Below are 11,096 nucleotides of genomic sequence, written 5' to 3'. Positions count from 1 at the left end.
GGAGGGAGACCGTGTCAGGACTTGTCTGGTTTCTCCCTTTTGCTGCCTCGCCATCTTTCCCCCAGGGCTGGAGTCACAGTTTTCCCAGGAGTCTGGATGGGGCCCAGTCAAGAAAGAGCACCATCTCCCCATTACCAACACACGCGCGTGTACACACACACACACACGCACACACCCCTACCTCTTTGCTCCCTTAGAGCTCTTCAGAGGGTATGGCTGCGCAGGACAGGCTTATCCAGACCCCTGGCTCAAGGAGAAGCTGGCCAGCTTTCCGGCCCCACGTTTTCTGGGCCCTGCAGCCAGGAGGCTCCTCTCCACCAGGCTCTGCCGCTTGGCAACTTGGCCAGGCCCTGGTCCTCTCTGGGCTTCAGGTCCCTGATCTGTGAACTGTGGCGGCTTCATGGGACGCTTCGGTGACTGCCAGCCTTGCCTTTTGTAAGCCCCACACTGCAGGGGGTTCTGTCATCTCCATTTACAGAAGGGAAACAGGCTCAGAGAGTGACCAAGTCACCCAGCCAGTAAGTGATGGGCTTGGTCCTTGAACACAGGCCGTCTGACCCAGCTCCTGCCTGAGGTCCTTGCCATCATCAGTACCATCGATGGTCAGGTCAGGCAGCGATCGTTTTCCCTTTTCTATTGATGGGAAAACTGAGGCCCAGAGGGTCAACATCTCTTGCCCAAGGATGCGGAGCTCAGGTGGGTCTCCAGCAGTGCGTAAGGCCGCGCTGCTGTGCCCTCGAGCTCCTCCACAGAGGAGCAGCCACCCCAGGAAGTGCTGCAGGCTCTTCGGGGTGATATCAGAGGGTGACCTGGGCATGACCACCAGCTCAGAGGAAGCAAAGAGGCTGCTGCTAGTGAAAGAAGAAGTGAAGTGAGAGTGTGGTGTCTGTCTGGGCCTGGAGTGAAGGGAGCAGAGAAGCGAAGTGGGGGTGCAGGTGTGGGGCAAAGGGAGAGGCCACTCGCAGACACCTCCCGACTTCCCCTTCTTCCTGCGGAAGCAATAAGACAGCAGCGGAGGGAGCAGCGGAGACAGCAGCGGCAGCTTCACAGGTCAGCCCCCTCTGGGCCTCTCCCCACTCTCCCCTTGCCCAGTTCTCTATCCTTATCCACAGGCCCCTCAGTGAGCACTGGGCATACCCATGCCCAGATGGGCACAGGCGTGGCGACATCCTGGGTGAGCAAGCTGGGGACCCACCCTCCTTCCATTTCTGGTTGGCAGCTTCGCATCTGGGAGAATGTAGAGATCTATGCTTTTGGAAGGAGAGGTGATTTAAATTAAGATGCGGTTAGGCATGGGGCTTGAGTCTTAGCTTCCCCAGGAGGTCTGGGTCAAGCGAAGGGAGGTTTCTTTTCTGGACCTCAATTTCTCATCTGCAAAATCGGGTGAGTCTGGGAACCTGCACCCTGGATGGCTGTCAGGGGCTCTGTAGAGGGCCTAGCACATAGATTGTGCTTGGCAATGGAGGAGGTGCAGTTCCTTTCAGAGCGACCTGGATTGGATCCTGGGGACAGCATGCCTCGGGGAAATGGCCCTGCTGCTGGCTTGGTCACAGATGTCCTGTTGGGCTCTAGTGTGGCTTCTCTTTCCCCACCTATGAAATGGGGTTACTAATAGCATCTCTTAGGGTTTTCTTTTTCTTTTTTCTTTTTTTTTTTTGAGATGAAGTCTCATTCTGTTGCCTAGGCTGGAGTGCAGTGGCACAATCTCGGCTCACTGCAACCTCCACTTCCAAGGTTCAAGAGATTCTTCTGCCTTAGCCTCCCAAATAGCTGGGATTACAGGTGTGTGCCACCACGCCCAGCTAATTTTCATAATTTTAGTAGAGACGGAGATTCACCATGTTGGTCAGGTTGGTCTCAAACTCCTGACCTCAGCTGATCCATCTACCTCGGCCTCCCAAAGTGCTGGGATTACAGGTGTGAGCCACGATGCCCAACCCCTTAGGGCCTTTTTGCAGAGATCACAGGTTGATTGACTCCTCACCCAGGCCAGGGAGAGGCCAGAACAAGGGGCTCCAGACTGTGGTTGGCAGGGGCAGGTGAGGCTGTGTGAGGAGAATGGCTGGCTCAGCAGGCCCCTGTGCTGCTGGGGAGAGGTGGGCTTTGGGGGTGCATGGTCAGCTCTAGGGAAGATGACAGGGGTTCCCAAGGCTTGTGCTCAGAGATATTCCTGGCCAAGGACTTTGGTCAGAACCCTGGACCTGGCTCACGGCCTGATTCCCAGGAGAGGATCATAGAAATCGTTGTTTGAGTTTCTCTTTCTGGGAAATAGTTTTCCTTGGCCTCATTTTACAGATGAGAAAACCTGAGGCACAGAGAGGTCAAGTTCTTTTTTTTTTTTTTTTTTTTGAGACGGAGTTTTGCTCTTGTTACCTAGGCTGGAGTGCAATGGCACGATCTCGGCTCACCGCAGCCTCCGCCTCCTGGACTCAGGCAATTCTCCTGCCTCAGCCTCCTAAGTAGCTGGGATTACAGGCACGCGCCACCACGCCCAGCTAGTTTTCTGTATTTTTAGTAGAGACGGGGTTTCACCATGTTGACCAGGATGGTCTTGATCTCTTGACCTCGTGATCCACCCGCCTCGGCCTCCCAAAGTGCTGGGATTACAGGTTTGAGCCACCGCGCCCGGCAGGGGTCAAGTTCTTTACCCAGTGTCACACAGCCCAGGCACAATACTGGAAATGGTGATCAAATTCTCATCTTCCAGAGGCTGCGTCCTGTTTTCCACAGTACCTCATCTCTCTATTGGCCTAAATAGAGTCTTTCTTGTCTACACAGTACCTCAGCTACCCAACCATCTTTGGGAGGCTGCAGCGTGTAGGGGGTAGTGCCCTGGACCCTGGAGGCCTGGGTTTGAGTCCCAGCTTGCCCACTGACCTACTGTGGAAGCCCAAGCAGACTCCTTCTGTGCAGTATTTAGTTTCCTCACCATCAGCTGGAACCATCCTGGAAGTCAGGTAAGGGATTGCTGTTTCCTAGGGGGCCCCAAATAACTATTGCAGGGTGGAAACTGAGGTGGCTGAGCGGGTGGGGCGCTGGTGCATGGTGACCTCTCCGGAGGGATGTGGAGGGGAATTTGGAGGTTGCAAGCAGAAGTGAAGACCGTGGTTTGCTCATGGGAAAACGGGTGGAAACCACAGCTTCTATCTGGAGTGCCTGGGGGAGGTGTCACTTCTGCTTTGGCCTCAATTTCCCCAGTTGTGTGGCGGGATCAGGCTCTTCTTCCCTTGGTGCCTGCCTGGAAGCAGTATGGGTAAGGACCTGGTCTTAGGGGCTACACTCTGCAGGTCAAATCCATCTGTCTGTCTGGGCCTCAGTTTCCCCAACAGTGCAGTGAAGGGGCAGATAGGTTGGCCCAAGGTCCTTCCTGTGCTATCAGGTCCTCCACTACTGGACCTGTTTTCGCTCTTACATGATTTCATTCAGTAGCTGCTTTTGTCTCCCCAGATCCTTTTGCTTTTTTTTTTTCTTTTGAGACAGAGTCTCACTCTGTCACCCAGGCTGGAGTGCAGTGGTGCGATCATGTCTCACTGCAGCCTTGACCTTCCAGGCCCAAGTCATCCTCAGCCTCCCAACTAGCTGGGTGCCACAGGCACATGCCACCGTGCTGGGCTCGGTTTTTTAATGTTTGCTTTTGTAGAGACGGGGGTCTTGGTATGTTGCTCTGGCTGGTCTGAGACTCCTGGGCTCAAGTGATCTTCCTGCCTCAGCCTCCTGAAGTGCTGTGATTAAGGCGTGAGCCACCGCCCCCGGCCCCCCCATATCCTTTCCCTTGTCTTTTCTCTGAGGTTCTGAGAGGGTAAGTGAACAGCATGCCAATACATAAGCAAGTAGCTGTGGAAAGAAGGTTGCCCAGGTGCCAAGGCAAGAGACTTGAAGGCACAAGCTGTCCCACTATAATAAATAACTGATGACTTAGTTTTAGCAATGATACCAAATATATTTAGAAACAATCACAAAATCAATTACATAATCAATCCTATTAAATCATGATCCTTTATTAATCTTTGCTTTAGTATTATAGCATATAATTATTTTAGTCTTATGGTATAGACAATCAGGTGAAATATAGTTAGGAACTGAAGGGAACTGTGAGACTGATCAGGAAGCGAGAGTGAGAGCCTTGTGGTAGCGCCAGTGCCCGGGAAGGTGCCCGTTACTTAGCAGGTCGTGAAGGGGAGTTTCCCTTTCGCTGGGGGAGTCCAGAGAACACTCTGCTCTGCCCAGCTCTTGAGGAAGGCCTGACATTAGCCAGGCCTGTCCGCAGACATCCAGGGGCTTAAATGCCTCTCTGTGGTGCTGTGCTCCGACGGTCACCATCCTTGTCCACTTTCAGGTTCTGCTTTCTCCCCCGGTGCTCTTTGTAAGTTCTTAGAAGTCGTGAGAAGTAAGAATAGAGGAATCCTAAAGCCTTTGATCTTTCTGATAAGTGCATAGAGAGATGCTGCCCTAAGTGCCTCCCCTCCTTGCAGCGGCTCCCTGAGAGGGAGGGGCCCCCTGTACTGTTAGCATGTGATTTGCTTGACCCTATCCATCCTGTCAGATGATTCACTCTCCTTACCCTGTTCCCGCCCTGTATACAATAAATATCAGCGTGTCCAGGCATTCGGGGCCTCTACTGGACTCCACCCTTGGTAGTAGTGGTCCCCCGGGCCCGGGCCCGGCTGAGTTCTTCTCTTATCTCTGCGTCTTGTGTCTTTCTTTCCTGCGATCTGTCGTCTCTGCACGCAAAAGAACACCCACGAGACCCTGCAGGGCTAGACCCTGCAAATAGCCAAATGAATAAGAACCCAGCCTTCTGTGACCCACTGTGCTGGGTCTGGCTATGTTGCCTAGGCTGGTCTTGAAGTGCTGTGATTAAGGTGTGAGCCACCGCACCCGGCCCCCCAAATGATTGGCCTGGCCTCAGGTGATTCTTCTGCCTTAGCTTGGGATTACAGGTGCAAGCTATGGTGCCTGGCTGTACACATTTTCTTTTTAAAGAATACAGATAATTCTTAGTAGTGAAATGGCAATCTGTTGCATATTTTAACTTTTAATTTTGAAAAAATTATAAATTCACAGAAGGTTGCAAAAAAATAGTCCAGAAGGTTTTGTACACCCTTCACTTATTCTCCGGTAGTAACATCTTGCATGCCTATAGTATAATTTCAAAGCCAGGAAATTGTCTTTGGTACAGTTTACAGACTTCATTCTGATTTTGCTTGTTTTATACACACTCATTTACATATGCTGGTTCTTTAGTAAGTGTATTTTTTTTTTTTTTTTGAGATGAAGTCTCACTCGGTCGCCCAGGCTGGAGTGCAGTGGCACAATCTCCGCTCACAGCAATCTCCACCTCCTGGGTCCAAGCAATTCTCTTACCTCAGCCACTCAAGTAGCTGGGACCACAGGCACGTGCCACCACACCTGGCTAATTTTTAGTATTTTTAGTGGAGGCAGTGTTTCATGGTGTTAGCCAGGATGGTCTCAATCTCCTGACCTTGTGATCTGCCCGCCTCAACCTCCCAAAGTGTTGGGATTACAGGTGTGAGCCACTGCGCCTGGCCCCTGTTAAGTGCATTTTAACTTTATAAGAAAGTGCCAAACTGTTTTCCTTGCAATTTTATGACATGATAAAATAAAAGATTCCTGTAAACACCACCATGATCAAGACACACAACTGTTCCATTGCCACAAGGATCCCTTGTGGTAGGCCTTTAAAAAAAACACACTCCCCCTCCCTAACCCTTTGCAACCACTTATCTGTTCTCCATCTCTATCATTTTGTCATGTTGAGACTGTTACATAAATTGAATCCCACAGCATGCAACATTTTGAGATTGGCTTTTTGTTTTTTTTTGGCTCATAATAATTCCTTTAAGATCCATCCAAGTTGTGTGTGTCAATAGCATTTTTTTAGAAATTCATTTTTTTAACTGCAGAGAGTTGTATTTGAGAGTGTAAATGTATCCCCATTTAACCATTTTCACTTACTTTCAGGCCATTATGAATAAAGCTGCTATGACTGTTTATATACAGGTTTTAGTAGAACATGAGGCTTCCTTTCTCTGGGGTAAAAGCCCAAGAGTGCAATTATTGGGTCACATGACAGTTACATGTTTAGTTTTACAAGAAACTGGAGTGTAATTTATTGGAGTAAGAAATTGGAGTGTAATTTATTTATTCCTCTATAGATAGACATTTACATAACTTTCAACTTTTCTTTATTAACAATAGTATTCTAAATATTCTTGTCTGTATATCATCTTGGCTTGCCCTATTCTTTCCATAGGATAAATTCATAAGAGTGAGTTTCCTGGCTCAAAGGATATTCAAAACGTAAAGTTCGAATGTGTTGCTAAGCCATCCTCTTGCAGACGAGGCTCAGCTCTTAGGTGGAGAGTGCAGGAATGTGCCTGTTCCTACAGACTCGCTGGGTGCTATCAGATTCTAGATCTTTGCAAATCCAACAGTGGAAAAATGAAAATTCATGTTCTTAACTACTTTCCTCTGCCACTACCATCAAACAGGTGTTTTGAGTTTTGTCCTTCTCCCTCTTTGAAACCTTGAGAGTTTTTGTTGACTTTCTTTCCTCTTTTTTTTTGAGCCGGAGTTTCACTCTTGTTACCCAGGCTGGAGTGCAATGGCCCGATCTCGGCTCACCGCAACCTCTCTCCTGGGTTCAGGCAATTCTCCTGCCTCAGCCTCCTGAGTAGCTGGGATTACAGGCACGTCCCACCATGCCCAGCTAATTTTTGTATTTTTTAGTAGAGACAGGGTTTCACCACGTTTACCAGGATAGTCTCGTTCTCTTGACCTCGTGATCCACCCGCCTCGGCCTCCCAAAGTGCTGGGATTATAGGCGTGAGCCACCGCGCCCGGCCAACTTCCTTTCTTCTAAGAGGAGGATCATCAGTTCCCTTGCCCTCCCTCCCGTATTTCCTCTTCTTCATCCTCTTAATATGTTTTTTGGTTGGATTTCTAAAGTCTTGTTTATAGAAGTATACATACAATAAAATTCACCTTTTTGGAGAGCAATTTGGTGCATTTTGACAAATGTGTACAGTCATGTATATATGTATATCACATTCAAAATATGGAATATTGCTGTCCCCTGAAAAGTTGTCTTGTGCCTTTTTGTAGTCAGTATCTTTTCCCTACTCCCTGGCAACTACCAATTTGTTCTCTGATGCTATAGTTTTGACTTAGTTCTAGATTCCACTTCCATGTTACATTCCCTCCAGAAGTATATGAGACTTCCAGCTGTTCTATATCCTCAACAACACTTTGTATTACCAGTCATTTTAATATTAGTCATTCTAGAAGGTGTGTAGGGATATCTCACTGTGGTTTGTATATGCATTTCTCTAATGACTAATGATATTACACATTTTCATGTGTTTATTTGCATCTATACCATCTTCTTCTTCTTTTTTTTTTTTTAACATGTAGCTCTAGCTCTCTTGCCCAGGCTGGAATGCAATGGCATGACATCAGCTCACTGCAGCCTCCTCCTCCTGGATTGAAGCAATTTTCCTGCCTTAGCTTCCCAAGTAGCTAGGATTACAGGCACTTACTACCATGCCTGGCTAATTGTTATATTTTTAGTAGAGGAAGGAGTGTCATCACGTTGGTCAGGCTGGTTTCGAAATCCTAACCTCAGGTGATCCACCTGCCTTGGCCTCCCAAAGTGCTGGGATTACAGGCGTGAGCTCACCCATCTATACGCCTTCTTTGGTATAGTGATTGTTCAGATCTTTTTCCATCTTTATTGAGTTTTTGTCCTCTTACTACTTGTGTAAGAGTTCTTCATATAGTCCAGATACATTTTTTTAAAAACATCAGATATGTGTTTGTAAATATTTTCTCAGTCTGTGAATTATCTTCTTATTTTCCTAACTATGACCTCCAAAAAGCAGCAGTTTTAATTCTGATGAAATTCAGTTTATCAGTTTTTTTTTTTTTTTTGGCCATGGGATCATGTTTTTGGTGGTGTTTTTAAGAAATCTTTGCATAACCCAAAGATGCAAAAGAAAGATTTTCTTTTTTGTTTTTTTTCAGGAGTCTTACAGGTATATCTTGGAGATATTGTGGGTTTGGTTTTAGACCACCACAGTAAAGCAAATGTGGTAATAAAGTGAGTCACAGATAGACATCCTTGCAGGGTTGCTGCAAACTTCAATTTGTAAAAAGAACAAAAAAACCACAAGATCTGCAAAATGCAATAAAACCAGGTATACCTGTACAGTTTTAGTCTTGTTATTTGCATCTGTGATCCATTCTGAGTTAAATTTTGTATGTGCTTCAAGATGAATTCAAGGTGTGTGTGTGTGTGTGTGTGTTTGCCATGACCTGTCCAGTTGTTTCAACACTAATTGTTGAATCGATTAGCCTTTCTCTACTGAATTACCTTTGCATCTTTGTCAAAATTATTCAACAAAAAGTCATTATATGGACAAATTTTTGGACTCTATTCTGTTCTATTTGTTTCTATATCTGTCCCTATGACAATAACACACTGACTTGATTATTGTAGCTTTATAGTAAGCCTTGAAATCAGGTAGTGTGACTCCTCCAAATTAATTTTTCTTTTTCTTTCTTCCTTTTTTTTTTTTTTTTTTTTTTTGAGATGGAGTCTCTGTTGCCAGGCTAGAGTGCTGTTGTGCAATATTGGCTTGCTGCAACCTCCACCTCCTGGGTTCAAGCGATTCTCCTGCCTCAGCCTCCTGAGTAGCTAGGACTACGCATCAGCACGCTCAGCTAATTTTTTGTGGTTTTAGTAGAGGCTGGGTTTCATCATGTTGCCCAGGATGGTCTCAAACTCTTGACGTCAGGTGATCCACCCGCTTTGGCCTCCCAAAGTGCTGGGATTATAGGTGTGAGCTACCACACCCAGGCTCATTCTTCTTTTTCAAAATTGTTTTGTCTATTCAAGATCCTTTGTTTTTTTTTTTGAGACGGAGTTTCGCTCTTGTTACCCAGGCTGGAGTGCAATGGCGCAATCTCGGCTCACCGCAACCTCCGCCTCCTGGGTTCAGGCAATTCTCCTGCCTCAGCCTCCTGAGTAGCTGGGATTATAGGCATGTGCCACCATGCCCAGCTAATTTTTTGTATTTTTTAGTAGAGACGGGGTTTCACCATGTTGACCAGGTTGGTCTCGATCTCTCGACCTCGTGATCCACCCGCCTCGGCCTCCCAAAGTGCTGGGATTACAGGCTTGAGCCACCGCACCCGGCCCCTTTGTTTTTACATATAAATTTTATAGTCAGCTTATCATTTTCTACAGAATACCCCACAGTGATTTTAATTGGGATTGGATCTATATTCATGAGGGGTGTTGCTCTGTAGTTTTCTTGTAATGTCCATGGCTAGTCTTGCTACTATGGTAATATTAGCCTCCTAAAATGAATTTGGAAGCATTGTCTCTTTTATTTTCTAAAGCAATACATTTAGGACTGCTATCATTACTTATTTTGTCTTCTATTTTTTTGTGAGAGTTGCTGTAGAATTGATATTATAACTTTTTAAAATATTTGGAAGAATTAACCAGTGAGGTCATCTGGGTTTAGTGTTTCTTTGTGGGAAGGTTTTTAAATCAAAAATTCAATTCCTTTAACCAATGGGCGACCATTCCTATTTTCTATTTTTTCTTGAGGAAACTTTGATAGTTTGTGTATTTCAAGGATTTTTTTTTTCGTTTTACCTAAGTTATGTAATTTATTGCCATAAATTGTTAGGATTCTCCTATTTTTTTGGTATCTGCAGGTTCTGTTGCAATAGCCCCTCTTTTATTGCTGATAATTGGTCATTGTACTTTGCCCTTTTTTCCCTTTCTCATTCTGGGTATAGACTTATCAATATTATTGAGATTTTCAAATAACCAGCTTTTGGTTTCATTGATTTTTCTCTGCTCCTTCTGCATTTTCTATTTTATTGAGTTATAATTTTATCTTTATTATTTTTTCTTCTGTTTATTTTGTGCTTATTTTGCTCTTTTTATATTTATTAAGGTGGAAGCTTACATGACTGACTTGAAATCCTTCATCTTTCCTAATATAAGCATTTAATGCTATAAATTTTTCTCTAAGCACTGCTGTAGCTGCATTCCACAAATATTATGTTGTGTTTTCATTTTTATTCAGTTGAATATATTTTATAATTTCCCTTGTGATTTGTCTCTGACTCATGGGTTACTTAATAGTGTATTATTTAATTTCCAAATATTTGGAGGATTTTTCCAGGTAGCTCTATGTTTTTTGATTTCTAGTTTAAGTTCCTGGTGGCTACAGAACTTATTTTATGTGCTTTTAATCCTTTTACATTTATTTAGATTTATTTTATGGCCCAGAATATGGTCTATCTTTGTGAATATTTCCTGTTGTAATCAAAATGAATATGTATCTTGCTGTAATTAGGAGAGTGTTCTATAAACATAAAAAAGATAGTTAATAGTGCTGTTCATGTCTTCTGATATGGTTTGGCTGTGTCCCTTCCCAAATCTCATCTTGAATTGTAGTTCCCATAATCCCCATGGTCATGGGAGGGACCCGATGGGAAGTGATTGTATCATGGGGGCGGTTTCCCCCATGTTGCTCTCGTGATGGTGAGTGAGTTCTCACGAAATCTGGTGGTTTTATGAGCATCTGGCTTTTCCCCTGCTGGCCATTCTTTCTCCTGCCACCCTGTGAAGAGGTGCCTTCCTCCATGATGGTAAGTTTCCTGAGGTCTCCCCAGCCACATTGAACTGTGAATCAATTAAACCCATTTTCTTTACAAATTACCCAGTCATGGGTGTTTCTTCATAGCAGTGTGAGAATTGACTAGTACATCCTCTATATCAATTTTTGTCTACTCGTTCTATTGATTACTCAGAGAGAAGCATTGCATTTTGTAAGTGTTGCTTTGTCAATTTCTCCCTTTAATGTTATCAATTTTTGCTTTATTTTTCAAAGCTTCTGTTATTACATACACAGACATTAAAAATTGTTATATTTTCTTGATGAATTAGTTTTTAGCCTTACATAATCTTTATCCCTGGTAATATTCCTTATCCTGAAGTTTACTTTTTCAGATATTAATATGGCTATTCCATCTTATTGATATGTCTTGTCTCT

At 44.8% G+C, this 11,096-nt stretch overlaps 1 protein-coding gene across 1 annotated transcript in view; it reads left to right on the top strand.

Annotated features, from left to right (window-relative positions):
- Positions 1-886: 886 nt before the first annotated feature.
- ADGRG5 (adhesion G protein-coupled receptor G5) overlaps positions 887-11,096 on the top strand; it is a 32,177-nt gene continuing 21,967 nt past the window's right edge. The window contains exons 1-2 of the mRNA XM_010331345.3: positions 887-1,050; positions 2,779-2,957. The gene's annotated coding sequence lies outside the window, so the exon portion shown is untranslated. The remainder of the gene's footprint in view (positions 1,051-2,778; positions 2,958-11,096) is intronic.

Source organism: Saimiri boliviensis, chromosome 1 (assembly GCF_048565385.1).
Source record: "Saimiri boliviensis isolate mSaiBol1 chromosome 1, mSaiBol1.pri, whole genome shotgun sequence".
Lineage (NCBI taxonomy): Eukaryota > Metazoa > Chordata > Mammalia > Primates > Cebidae > Saimiri > Saimiri boliviensis.
This window is presented reverse-complemented; position numbering and strand designations above follow the sequence as displayed.